General features: G+C 42.3%; 1 long non-coding RNA gene across 1 annotated transcript; it reads left to right on the forward strand.

Annotated features, from left to right (window-relative positions):
• The first annotated feature begins 1,216 nt into the window (after positions 1 to 1,216).
• On the forward strand, positions 1,217 to 8,260 carry LOC125613577. Its single transcript, XR_007344133.1, has 3 exons — positions 1,217 to 2,235; positions 5,360 to 5,450; positions 5,540 to 8,260. It is a non-coding gene; the product is annotated as an uncharacterized LOC125613577 (long non-coding RNA).
• Positions 8,261 to 13,218: the final 4,958 nt, after the last annotated feature.

The following is a 13,218-nucleotide window of genomic DNA, read 5'->3' on the forward strand; positions in this document are numbered from 1 at the left end:
CCCTATTTTGTGTATAAAAGTCTACCCCTGGTGTTGTAAAGCTTTCAGAGACAGATAAATAAAGACTGGTCCTCATGTGATGTAAAACTTAGGGAGGAATGGGGGAGACAAGGAAACATCAAACTAACAAACACTATGCATAATTTAGTTGATGCTCCAGAGAAGGATCAATAGCCTAGGAAACTCTGAAAGAAGTAGTTAATTCTGGAGTAGGAATGGGTGAAGAGATGGGGGAGGGTTCACAGAAGAGAAACATGTGAGCCATCTCTGAAGAAGTAGAACTTTGTCTTTTGGATGGTGGCGGAACCCTTAGAACAGGATCTGCCACATGACTGGCCCTCCAGAGAGGTCAACCGGTCATATGCACCAGGTACTGAGGAATCAGCAGGCAATCCTCCTGTTTCCTGTGAGGCAATGGAGGTGGAAGAAGAGACAATAAACAAGCAAACAAGAAATGATCAGAAAGTGACAATTTCTGTCTCAGATCCTGCCACACTTTCTCCAGTTCTGAGCTTTTGCCCTCGCTCTCACCCTGGCCTCTAATTAAAGTCTAATCAGTTTTTTTACTCTTCCTGAAGATGCCACTTCCTTCCAGCAGCCTCATAGACCTATCTCCTTGGCAGAGCCTAGGCTAGATTCCCTGCTGTTTCCATGGGAACCTGTTCTTTCCCCACTTAAGAGCTTATCACACTGGATCTTAGTTGGTTCTTTAGCCTAGGATTAGAAAGTGAAATCATCAGCTGAGTTGGAGGGAACAGGAGTGGGATGGAGTGTGCCTAGTGGTGTTCCTTCAATGCCACAGGCTGACTTTGTCACCATCAAGTGAACATATATGCAGCTTTTCAGTCAAATCCCCAAAATCCTACTTTAAAAATATTTTTTACTAAATAATTGCTAGGAAAGAGTAAAAATAAAGGAATATAGGCTTTCTCCCTTTCTCCTTTTTTATATGATAAGCCCCAAATCAAGTCCAACAAATGTGACCTGCCCAGAAGTAATATGGAGGCCTTACTAAGACCAATTAAGTACATGAAAAAATTCAAAACCAAGTTGCCAGGTATGGTGGTGCCTGCCTGTAATCCCAGCAATTCAGGAGGCTGAGGCAGGAGGATCACAAGTTTGAGGCCAGCCTCAACAACTTAGTGAGGCCCTAAGCAATTAGTGAGACCCTGCCTCAAAATAAAAAAAAATAAAATGGTTGGGAATATGAGTCAGTGGTTAAGCATCCCTAGGTACAATCCCTGGTACAAAAACAACAAAATTCAAAACCACGATTTGAAGCAGAGTTATTTATACATTTAAATTATGAAATCTTAGCCCTATCGCTCAACTACAAACATGGGATGAAAATAATCCAAAAGGAATTTTACAGAATCGGAAGAATTTAATTATGTTCATAATTATTATTAACAAGGGACCTCACATAAGTAGTAAGAACTGTACAATCAATTGACCTCAGTTAGCATTACCTTTTTACAATCACACTCAAAGTACACCATTTTTCTCTCCCTGATGCTACTGTATTCCCCACAGCTGCCATTTGTTTTTTAAGAGTTTTGCCTAAGCGACTCTGTTCAGCACAACTTACAAAGTCATCCTAGATACAGTCCATAGAGGTGTTTTGTTTGGCACAGCCAGGGGGATTTTTCTCTTTAAAATTTGAGCTAGCACTTTAAAATTGGAAGGTTTTACATAAAGTTCGCCTTTCGTTGAAATATGGGAAAATTGGGCAACAGTGGGGTACAATCCAGGTTGCTATAGCAACCTCTGAGGAAGTGGACCGTGTACCCCAGTTGGCCAAGCTCTCACGTGGTGCACAAATTCCTCATACCCCGCCTGCTTGTAGACATTTTGGTCTTCTGCATCTGACACACAGTGTCAGTCTTAGCCAGGGGTGATTATCAGAACATTAAAAAGGCACCATCCAGAACCAACTTACCAACTAGGCAGAACAAAAAGCTCACTCAACTGCCAGAAGTCCACCGTACTTGTGAAGGTCCCCCAGAGTGTTTTCAAGGACAAGTGGAGTGGACAGAGCATTTCACAGTATGGATGGCTGTTGAAACTTTGCACATTGAAAGACGGTGTTAGGATTTGGATTCCAAAGCTCTACAAGAAATTCAAAAAAGCTCTACAAGAAATTCAACAACGTTCATGGTAGAGCTTTTAGGAAATGATTGGATCAAAAGGACTCTAATGTTATCGGTAACTTGACTGGACTACCCTGTGGTAACTGTAAGTTGGTGGGGCATGGTTGGAGGAAGTAGGTCACTGGAATCATGCCCTTGGGGACTATATATCCTGTCCCTGGCTCTCCCACTCTCTCTTTCCTGGCTGCCATGAGCTGAGCAGCTTTTCTCAGTCACACCCTTTCGCCATGATGTTCTGCTTTGCGTCAGGCCCAGTACAATGAGTTAGCTGACCATGGACTGAAACCTCTGAAACCCTGAGCCAAAATAAACTTTTCCTCCCTTCAGTTGTTCATGTCAGGTATTTTGATCAAAACAATGAAAAACTGACTAACACGGAGACCTTAAAAATGAGTGTTCAAAGCCAAAATCTCCCATGTTATTCCAACCTTCTGCTCTCAATTGATGCCACTTTCCTTCTAGAGAATTTTAAAGCAGTTTCTCCCTGCTCTCTAGGCCTCAGGACAGAGGTTGATGAAAGCACAGTCCCACCCATGGCTTCATTTTCTAGTGTATAAAAGACAAAGAAAGAAGATAAAGGAAAAGTCAGCAGCCAAAGATCAGACTTTTACCTCTCTTGCTAGGAGAGATCCCAGCTGCTTTTAGGAACAATCAGGGAACAGTCTTCAAGGGAAGACCATCTGTGTGGAATTTCCACTCTTCCTGATGGACTTGATCACCTGCCCCACGCCCACCCCACATTACTAGTCTTCCAAGTGGGATTTCAATGGCAACAGCAGCTTCTCCCCTTACCCCCCCTTACCTCACCCCAAAATTACCTTACTCATTTATTGGTTATAAATGGAATTCCTTGGACAACAGCAACGGTGGCATTTTTTTAAAACCACAAATGCCTAAGAGGTAAGAGATAGGTAAAAATGGTGTCGAAAAGCACATAATCCAAGAATGGACTGGTGACATGCTGGAAGATGCCATAAATTGCTATTTTAACTATGATCCTGATAGGAAGAATATTTGTGTAGCAATTATTGTATCAACAAGATTAATAAAACTTCAGGTGGTTCAAATGGAATATTATGGAAATAGTTGTTTCTAAGGGAGAAAGGGAGTGTGTGTGTGTGTGTGTGTATGTGTGTGTGTGTGTGTGTGTGTGAGAGAGAGAGAGAGAGAGAGAAAGAGGGAGAGGAAGAAGGACTCAAGGTGCCCCTGGCAGATCGGGAGAACTAGCATCTGGGGAGCCCTCTTTGGTCATAACCTGACTGTCCAAAGGGGGACTTGGCTAGGACCACTTCATAAGGCTCACTTAGCCTGGGACCTGCCTTTAGCCAGTGGGTAGACTGCATATCTCCATGTTACTAAAACTCTTGAGACAAGACCAGGCTAGGTGGAGAATGAAGTTATGAAGAGAAAAATGAAAACAAGACTATTTCCCTATCAATTCCATCTGATTGCTTGTGATACAAGTCCAGATGCAACACCGCTAAAAAGCCAAGGCTTCACTTTGACATTGCTGATGTGGTATGTCTTTCTGTCAAGGGACATAACCTGCTTTTCTTCGTTTACAAGTTTTGTTCCGTTTCCTTCATGTTAACTTTGCATATTTCCTGTCAGGTTAATTCTCTTTCCTGTTAGTGCTATAAATAGAAAAAGTTCTCTTTTTTTAATGTCCTAAGTGACTATTAATCCATTGATTCCTATACATTAATGTTGTGTGATGTGTTTATTGAATTATTTTATTATCTGTACAACTTATCAGTTTATTCTCTTGTGCTTTCAGGCATAAGATCAGATCAGTTGCAAATAATTTCAAGCTTACCTTCCCCTGTCCCCACTTATTTTTTAATCTTATTTTTCCCCATTGGGTAATTATATGAGCCAATATGTACAGAATAATATTAGGAAGAATGATGCTAATCAACACCCTTGCCTTGTTCTTGGCCTTGGTGAGACTGCTTTTTTAAAAAATATTTTTCTAGTTGTAGATGGACATACAATATCTTTATTTATTTTTATGTGGTGCTGAGGATCAAACCCAGTGCCTCATACATACGTACTCTACCACTGAGCCACAGCCACAGCCTTTAGTGAGACTGCTTTTAGTATTCTCATGAGGATGAGGATGAGGACTTGAGAGACTCAAGGAGATTCAAGGTGCCCCTGGCAGATCATGAGAACTGCATACAGCAACATCTGAGGATCCTGGGCTGTACAATCAGTTACACATTTTTTTAAGCAAACTACGGAATGGAAAATATAGAATTTGAAGTTCACATTAAAAAAAAAAAACTCAGGGACTATGAGGATATGCCAAAGAATGCTGATGACCAGGCCACCAGTTAGGGAAACACAAGACAAATCAGGACATCTCCATGTCTTGAGAAGATAAGAAAACAAGGGAGAGATTCCTGCTCTGTGCACCAGGGACAAGAGGCAGTGTGGCAGGTGGATGAGGACAGGTAGAAACTGGTTTAGCTTTTATTGCTGCTGTAAAATATTACCACAAAGTTCACGGCTTACAGTAAGAGAAATGTGTTCTCTTACCATCTTGGAGGTCAGAAATCTAAACTGGGCTGGCAGGCATGTCTCCATTTTAGACACTCGGGAGGTGAATGCTTTCCTCCTCTTCCAGCTTCTGGAGTTCCCAACCCCCACTGCACAACCAGCAGGGCCACGTCTTCTCTGTGACATCTGCTTCCACCCTACATCTTCTCAGATTCTGACTCTACTCCCTCACTCCTCCTATGGATCCTGTGACTCCACGAGGCTCACTATGACAATCCAGGATCATATCCGTTTGCAAAAGCCTCAATCTGTCACATCCACAAAGGGCCCTGGCCATGAAAAGAACACTTACACATTCAAGGGATGAGGGCGTGGACACCTTTGAAAGGTCATTGTCCTGCCTACCCCAAGATATATCATGAACTTTCTGTTTCTGTATTTTGTCCCTGGCTGGCAGGGCACAGCTCTTGCTCCCACCAGAGAATTGACATGGAAATGGCCCTAATAATTATATTCCTCTCCAATCGTTTGGGTTCTGAAATGATTCCTGGGGAATCAATATGTGGAAGATGTGGTTCTGGTGAAGAAGGGATAAAATGAAACCAGTACCTGTTGTCAAAGGGATTTGAAGGCATGGAGGAGACAAACATCTCCCTTGTATAAAGAACACAAAATTTCTCTCAATTTAATTTTGTTTTCTTCTGCAGTTTGACAAACTCCAAGAACCATCGTCGTCATTTACTGTTTTGCCACATGGTGGCGCTGCTGCGGCCAGTGAACAGAGACCCAGGGTCCCTGGTAGGTTTTCCCTGAGTGATCCTGGTGCTCAATGTTGAAACACTTGTTACAACTCCACATCTTTCTAATATCCTGTCATTGTCAATCAGGTTTTCATTGGGCAGTTGTGCTTGTCCTGGTGTTTCAAACTGTGCTGAAAAGAATGATGCCTTCTTAGAGGAAAGTTAAATGTGATAACATCGTGTCATGCTGTGCTGTGCTGTGCATTTAGAGGAGAACAGTTTGGAAATTATCAGAGATGACAAAACCATGAGAAGAGACATCAGAAGTCACCTCTCTGCGATTGAGCTGGCTTTGCTTCTCCTGGAGGGCAGGGGCATGGCTGAACTTCAGCACATAGCAAAGAGCCTGGCAGAGGAGGCTAAAGATAAATATTGGTTGAATAAATAATAAATGAACCTGAAGAGGAAGATGGCCTTATAGCGCTCAACCACATCATCTCATTGTTGCCCCTACACAGAGAATAACAAAAAGTTCCTGCAACCAGATTCTACGTTATGGGGCATGAGGTCCAGGGTATCGCAGCTCTAGTTAGCTGCCATCTGTTGGTCTAGTCAGTGTGCCAGAGGCTCCCAGGGAATGAATGGAGAGTTCAGAAGGTGGGGTGGAGAACCAAAGCTAATTATGGATTGTGTGAATACAGGGTCTCAGATACAGAGGCAACCATTTTTCAGATGTCTTGGAGATGGTGCTGCAAGTGATAAGACAAGATTTTTATTAGGATAAGTGTACATAACATAAAATTGACCATTTTAGCCATTTTTAAGTGGCTTTAAGTACATTCACAGTATTGTGCAAGCATCCAGAACTTTTTGTTTTGTTTCCCAAACTGAAACTCTGTACCCATTAAATGGTAACTTTAGTCAGGTGCTGTGGTGTGTGGCTGTTGTCCAAGGCAGAGCCAGGAGGATCACTTGAGTCCTGGGGTCTGAGACCAGCTGGGCAAAATAACAAGACAGGTTTCAAAAACATAAACAAACAAAACACTCCCTTCCCCGCCCCTCAGACAATGGCAACCACCCTGTACCTTCTGTACCATGTGTCAGAATTTCCTTCCTTCCTTTTTTCTTTTTTTTTCTTTTCATGGTGGTGGAGGTCAAACCCAGAGCATCTACAGGCTGGGCAAGTGCTCTACCTTCTTTCTTTTTAGTCTGTTTTTGTTTCTTTTCTGCCCCTCCCCCTTCCTTCTTAAGGCTGAATAAGGTTCCATATTTTGTCTATACACAGTGTGTTTACCCATTCATCTCCCATTGGGCACTTGAGTTGTCTCTAGCTTTTGGCTGTTATGAATTATGTCCATTGTCGTTGCATTCTCCAACGTATGACAACTTTGTCTTTATGCAGACTCTCAGATCCTAAAAGGACACTGTCAGGTCAGTGGGGTGGCGGTGACTTAGGACAAAGCAACCCTCAACGGGAAAGAAACATCAATCAGGCACCAACAGAAACGCCTGTCAATCAGCAGGACCCCCGGCCAATCCTGGAGTTCAGCCAGCTCCCCCAACCAACTCCAATGGGACAAAAGACTCTAAAAACACCTTTTCCTGTCCCAAGCCCTTCCCTAAAAACACCTTTTCCTGTAAGCCCCATAAAAGTTCAGTCCGGTCAAACTTCCACGCGGTTTCTCCTCAGACCCTTCTCCTGTCCACTCTGTGGGTCTGATTGAGTTCTGCCTGGGAGTGAGTCTCAATAAAGCCTCCTTTGGCGGCCTTTTTAAATCTGCCTCCCTTGGTCACTGCCCACCTTTGCCTGATCTTACAGACACTTAGTATCCTGTGGGGATTAGCAGAAAGAATGGCATGATGGAGGTCCTCAGGCTTGACATCTCTTTGAATCTTAAAAAAGGAGTGTGTTCGGAGAATCATGCTGTGGTGCCCTTGAAGACCAATTCCTGGGAAAAAAGAATGATGCAAATTAAAACCATCTTCCTAGAGAAGAGCACAGTCAAGAAAGCTATGGGAACTGTTCTCAAGGAACAAAGACTTTCCTTGTCACTCCCTAAGGCAGGCGAGAAAGCTTTGGATAGAGGCACAGAGTCACTGAGACCTGATTTCAACTCAGTGTATTGAAGAATTTGTTAACCTCTGAAAGTGTTTAACACACGAACAGTCAACCTGGGTGAAATGGGTGTCCTCTGTGAGAACTCACACATGGAAGCTGATTCCAGAACTGAAGGAGCGCAGAGGATCTGTGACTTCTGTTACTCCAGCATCTCTGTCTTTCTCACGCCTGAAACATCAGGAGAAAACAGAAATGACCAAAGAATTTCCAAAGCCAGTAACTATTCAGTGTAAATTTCGTTTAAATATCTCCCAGTGTCTCGTTCCCCAGGTGATGTTGGAATCTGACTAGCTAATCCTTAAAAAGAAAGAGAGGGAAACATTATCCAATACAGTGACCTGAGCCAGGACAGGTCACCAGGTACACTGGGGTACCAACTCAGAGGTCCCAGCTCTCACTTGTGTATTAGACTAGGAAAATAAATCCAGATCAAATTAAACATAACCTTGTTATGTTGCTAATTAATGAAAATTAATGACTCCAGTTTGTCTAGTTTAGTAGACTTTGATAGTACTTCCTCTCCATTGAGTTTTTCTCTTTTCCTTTTTCACTAAAATTTGTGGGGGGAAGAAATGCCTGAAGAAGCCCAGTAGACCATTCTGAGACTCTGATGTTGGAAAATAAATTGGAATGACCTCCTTTGGATGGCATTTTGGCCACAGCCATCAAAATGTGAAGTGCACATACCCTTTGACCCAGCAATCCCACTTGTAGGAATTTACCAGCCAGGTGCACTGTCACACAGGTGAAGAACATGTGCAGCAAAAGCCACTACAACGCATGACCAAAAATATCCCCAACATCCACCAATATGGGACTTGGAGTAAGGTGTGGCACATCTGAAGAATGCTGTGGGGGCAGGGGGTGGCCTGAAATTCTATGCCATAAGAATGAGGGATATTTTCTTTTTTTTTTCCAAAGAGAGAGAGAATTTTTTAATATTTATTTTTTAGTTTTCAGTGGACACAACATCTTTTTTTTTTATTTTTATGTGGTGCTGAGGATTGAACCCAGCGCCCCGCACATGCCAGGTGAATGCGCTATAGCTTGAGCCACATCCCCAGCCCAGGGATACTTTCTTTACAACGTGGATACACTACTGCAAAGGCAAGATAGGTGTGTGTGTGTGTGTGTGTGTGTGTGTTTAAAGAAAAGGTATTTGTAGCTATACGTATAGTACACATGTGTGGTAGACAGTTTCTATGATGCAACCAACAATCTCCAACCCCTGAACCATGCCTTTATGTAATTCCCAGCCCTTGAGGGTGGGTTTGATCCAGTGAATTGCTTCTAACAGAGAGAATGCATCAGTATCAGAAAAAGAAAAAAAAATGACAGGATGTTCTTCTGGGATCAGGTTAAAAAGACCTTTGGCTGGGCTGGGGTTGTGGCTCAGTGGTAGAGCACTTGCCTAGCAACTGGGAGGCCCTGGGTTCAATCCTCAGCACCACATAAGAATAAATAAATAAAATAAAGGTATTGTGTCCAACTACAACTAAAAATTAAATATTAAAAAAAAAAGACCTTTGGCATGCCTCCATGGTCTTCACTCCTCTTTTCTCCTGTTGGCGTACTGTGAGGTGCCCCATGGAGGGGTCCACCAGGCAGGAAACTGAGGGAAGCCTCCGGTCAAAAGCCAGTCACAAAATGAGGCCTTGAGTCCCACCACCTGTGAGGAACAGGATCCTGTGACAAGGCTGGAGCACAGCTACACGGGGACTGCAGCACCAGCTGGCAGCCCGACTCCAGCCTTAGGAAAGACCTTGAGCCACAGGGCCAGCTCAGTCCTGGGCACCAGACCCACAGAGAACATGGGACCATGTGTGTTCGTTGTTGCGCACGCTGCAATCCCATCAGGAGGATCATGAGTTCAAAGGCAGTCTCAGCAATTTAGCAAGGACCTAAGCAACGCAGCAAGACCCTATCTCCAAATACATATTTATATATAATACATATAAATATATATATGTATATATATATATATATGTATATATATATATATATATATATATATATATATATATATGGCTCAGTGGTTAAGTATATCTGGGTTCAATTCCCAATACCACTCCCCCAAAAGTTACATGAGGTAACAATTTCTGGGTAACACCACATTGATATCTGTAATGTTGACAGATATTGCCAAGTTATCTTCCTCATCGTTGTGCCAGTTTACGATCTGTTTCATGTGGATGATCCTGTTTATTTCCCCCTTTCATCTATGCAGTGTGTTAGTGAACTTCTGAGATTTACTGAACAGACATAAAATGTTTCTTCTTTATAGTTCTTTTTCATTTTCTGTGCATGAAATTGAGATCTTTTCACATTTAAGAGCCTTCGTGTTTTCCTTCTGCACTTCACATCTTTTTCTCATTTTTCTGTTGGTGATACTTTTCTTATGGATTTTTAGGAGCTCTTTACATAACAGGAAAACAAAATCTTTATGAATGATAAGTGCTATGGGCTTTCCTTCATCTTATTGCTTGAATTTTGATTTTCTTTATGATGATTTTGTCATGGTGAATGTCTTCAATTTTTTAATTTGTTCCTTTTAGTTATACATGACAGTAGAATGTATTTTGGCAAGTTATACATGCATAAAGTGTAACTTATTCTATTTATGATCCCATTGTTGTATTTGTACATGATGCGGAATTACTCTGGTCACATATTCAAATATAAGACTAGGAAAGTTATATCCGATTAATTCTACTGTCTTTCCTATTCCTCTCCCTGAACCTCCTCTTCTGTTTCTTTTTGTCTAATTTAATGGATTTCTATAATTCCCCTCCCCAACCTCCCTTGTTTGGGGTTAGCATCCACAAATAAGAGACAACATTTGGTCTTTGGTTTTTCGGGATTAGCTTATTTCACTCAGCATGCAATATTGGAGGATATTTTATATTTAATTATATAATTAAATAAATTATTTAATAATATAATTAAATAAATTAATTCCATTATTTCATTCTTCTTTTGGGATGAGTAATATTCCACAGTGTATATATACCACATTTTCTTTACCCATTCATCTCTTGAAGTACACCTAGGTTGTTTCCACAGCTCAGCTATTGTGAGTTGATGAGCCAAAAAGTTTTGTTGTGTAACAAATGACCTCATGTAATGCCACATGTATATTTATTTGTTTTTTCATGCACAATAATATATTTCTTAAAAACTGGCCTCTGTGCTTGCCATGACAAAGAGAAAGTAAGATTCTTGGGGGATCAGGGTGAAAATTTTTTTTATTCAATAAAAATATGAGTAGCTAATTTTTTGTTTTTGCAAATATAAAAAAGGATCTTATAAGATGACCAATTTTTTTGATATGTCACAGTTTTGTAAGAGGACAAAAGGCACATTTAAATAAATAATCACAGGACCCTGTGACAGGGCTGGAGCACAGCTACACAGGGACTGCAGCACTAGCTGGCAGCCCGACTGAGGAGGGCACAACGGGAATGTGACCAGCATTTTCTGTGTGTGGACATGCACTGATCCATCAGTGGTCACCTTGCACTCTATTTAATCTCCCTCGTATGTCTATATTCTCACCACTGTTCACAGTTCCTAAGAATATTTTTAATATCCTCCAAAAACAATAATTCCCAAGACCTGTTTCTGAAACTCTCATATACATTTTTCTATATTTACTTACTTTTTTTTGCATTTTTCTCCCTGTCTCTGTAGGTGCATTACAGAAGTACATATGGTGAAATTCATTGCTACGTATTCATAGGCGCACACAGGTATTGATATAATCTGGTCTATATTTATTGATCGTGATTCACAAAGAAGTTTGTTCGTGCTTTCTTTAACTTGGATATGCGTCGCATCTTTTCACATAAATGGTCCGGTCCACCTCTCTCGGGGGAGGAGGAAAATGCCATCCTTCTGGGTCCATCCTCTGCTTATGGCAGGTCGAGCTCTCCTGGGCCACCCCTGGGGTCCAGCTCCCCCATGGGCCCTGTGGTTTTCTGCCTCCGTCCATGTCTCACACCTTCCCTTGGCCTGAGGTGCTCTTCCTCCCAGGCCCCTCTCCTGACTGACCCTCTGCCAAATGCAGGCCCAGCTGCAGGCTCTCCTGACCCCCTCAGCCCCCTCCTGCCCAACCGTCGCATCCTCATCCTGCGATCCTAGCCCCTGGCTCCTTTGGACTACCCCTGTATTTTGTTCTGAGTTGCAGCAGGTTTTCACCTACTTTACTGTCACCTTTTGTCTCTTCCTTACTGGACGGTGACCTCCATGGAGATGAGAAGGGAAGGGGTAGAGAAAGTGAGGTGGAAACCCCGGAGCAGCATGAACTCCTCACTTTCCCATTCCCAGTGGAAGATTCTACCAGAACAGTGGCAGTGGATACATGTGGGCCACCCAGTGGCTGCTTTCCTCCTTGACATGAGTTCATAAGAGACGTGTGAGCTTTACACATGAGCACCTTAAAACGCACAGGCAAGCAAACTTCATTTGCAATTGACAGAAGCCTCCTTACTTGTGTGGCTTAAACTAGAGAGAAATTTTATTCCTTCACCCATGAGACATTCAGAGCAAAGACTGGTGTAGGATTTGTCGATTCAGAAGCTCAGCCTCATCCATGTCTCTGCTCTGCCAGTCTTCTGCTCAGCTCTAATCTCTTTATAGTTACAAAATGGCTACCACCATGCCCAACATCACTCCAAAGGGAATAAAATTGTTCTTTTTTCCTGAAAGCTTCTTTGTTTATTTAAGACTAAGTAGGAAAAATTTCCTAGAAACTCTCTCAGCAGACTTTTTCTTCGTGTCTCATTGGCCAGATATGTGCAGAGGCCTCTGCCTAAACCAGTTGATGGCAAGAGGAATAAAATGGTTATGAGTGGATTACAAGGAGCAGGAAGTGCACTGTCTAAATAAAATCTGACTCTGGGGCTGGGATGTAGCTCAGTGGTAGATGACGTGCCTGGCAGGCTCAAGTCCCTGGTTTCTACCTCTAGCCCTGCAACAAGAACAGCCACAGGAAAAATTCTGGATTTTGCTGAGAAGAGGAAGAAAATGGGCAGCAACCAACTCTTACTTTGTGAAGACTGAGGCTCACTGACTTTTTACACTTTATTAAACATTTAGCCACATTCGTATATTATAATTAGCAAATACTACTTACTTCTGCTATCCTAAGAGATACGTTTCTTAAATTGTCATACAAGTGACCCAAATCCAGCACAGAACATGAATGATAAAACTTGGAGCGCTGGTAGTGCCCGTTTTGTTATCTGGGGAAGATCCAGTGGGGCCCAAGTGAGAAGAAAAGACAGCGAAACTGTAACTATGCCAGAGTTTGAGAAGAGATGGAGACGATGGATTTGCCCACCTTGCCCAGCTGGTCAGGATCCTTCAGTGAGCAGGAAGAACAACCAGGCCCCGTGCAGACGAGACTTGCATGTGAGGCACAGGAACACCATCAACAGTATGGGGACCCCAGGCAAGGAATTTCAATGTCCTGAGCCTCAGTTTCCTTATGTGTAAAAGAGATACTAATAATAATTTCTGAAAGGACTTTATCTGGAATGAAATCACACAGCACAATACCAGGAATACAAGAGTAAAATGCCCAACCTCCCCTCACAGCAGAAACAAAACAAAAGCAAACAGTGTTATAATAGCACAGGATCAATGGGATAGAAAACAAGATCTCTAACACAGACCCATTTGCACAAGAGAACTTAATAGGCACTAA

The sequence above is a fragment of the Marmota marmota genome, unplaced genomic scaffold (assembly GCF_001458135.2).
Source record: "Marmota marmota marmota unplaced genomic scaffold, marMar, whole genome shotgun sequence".
Lineage (NCBI taxonomy): Eukaryota > Metazoa > Chordata > Mammalia > Rodentia > Sciuridae > Marmota > Marmota marmota.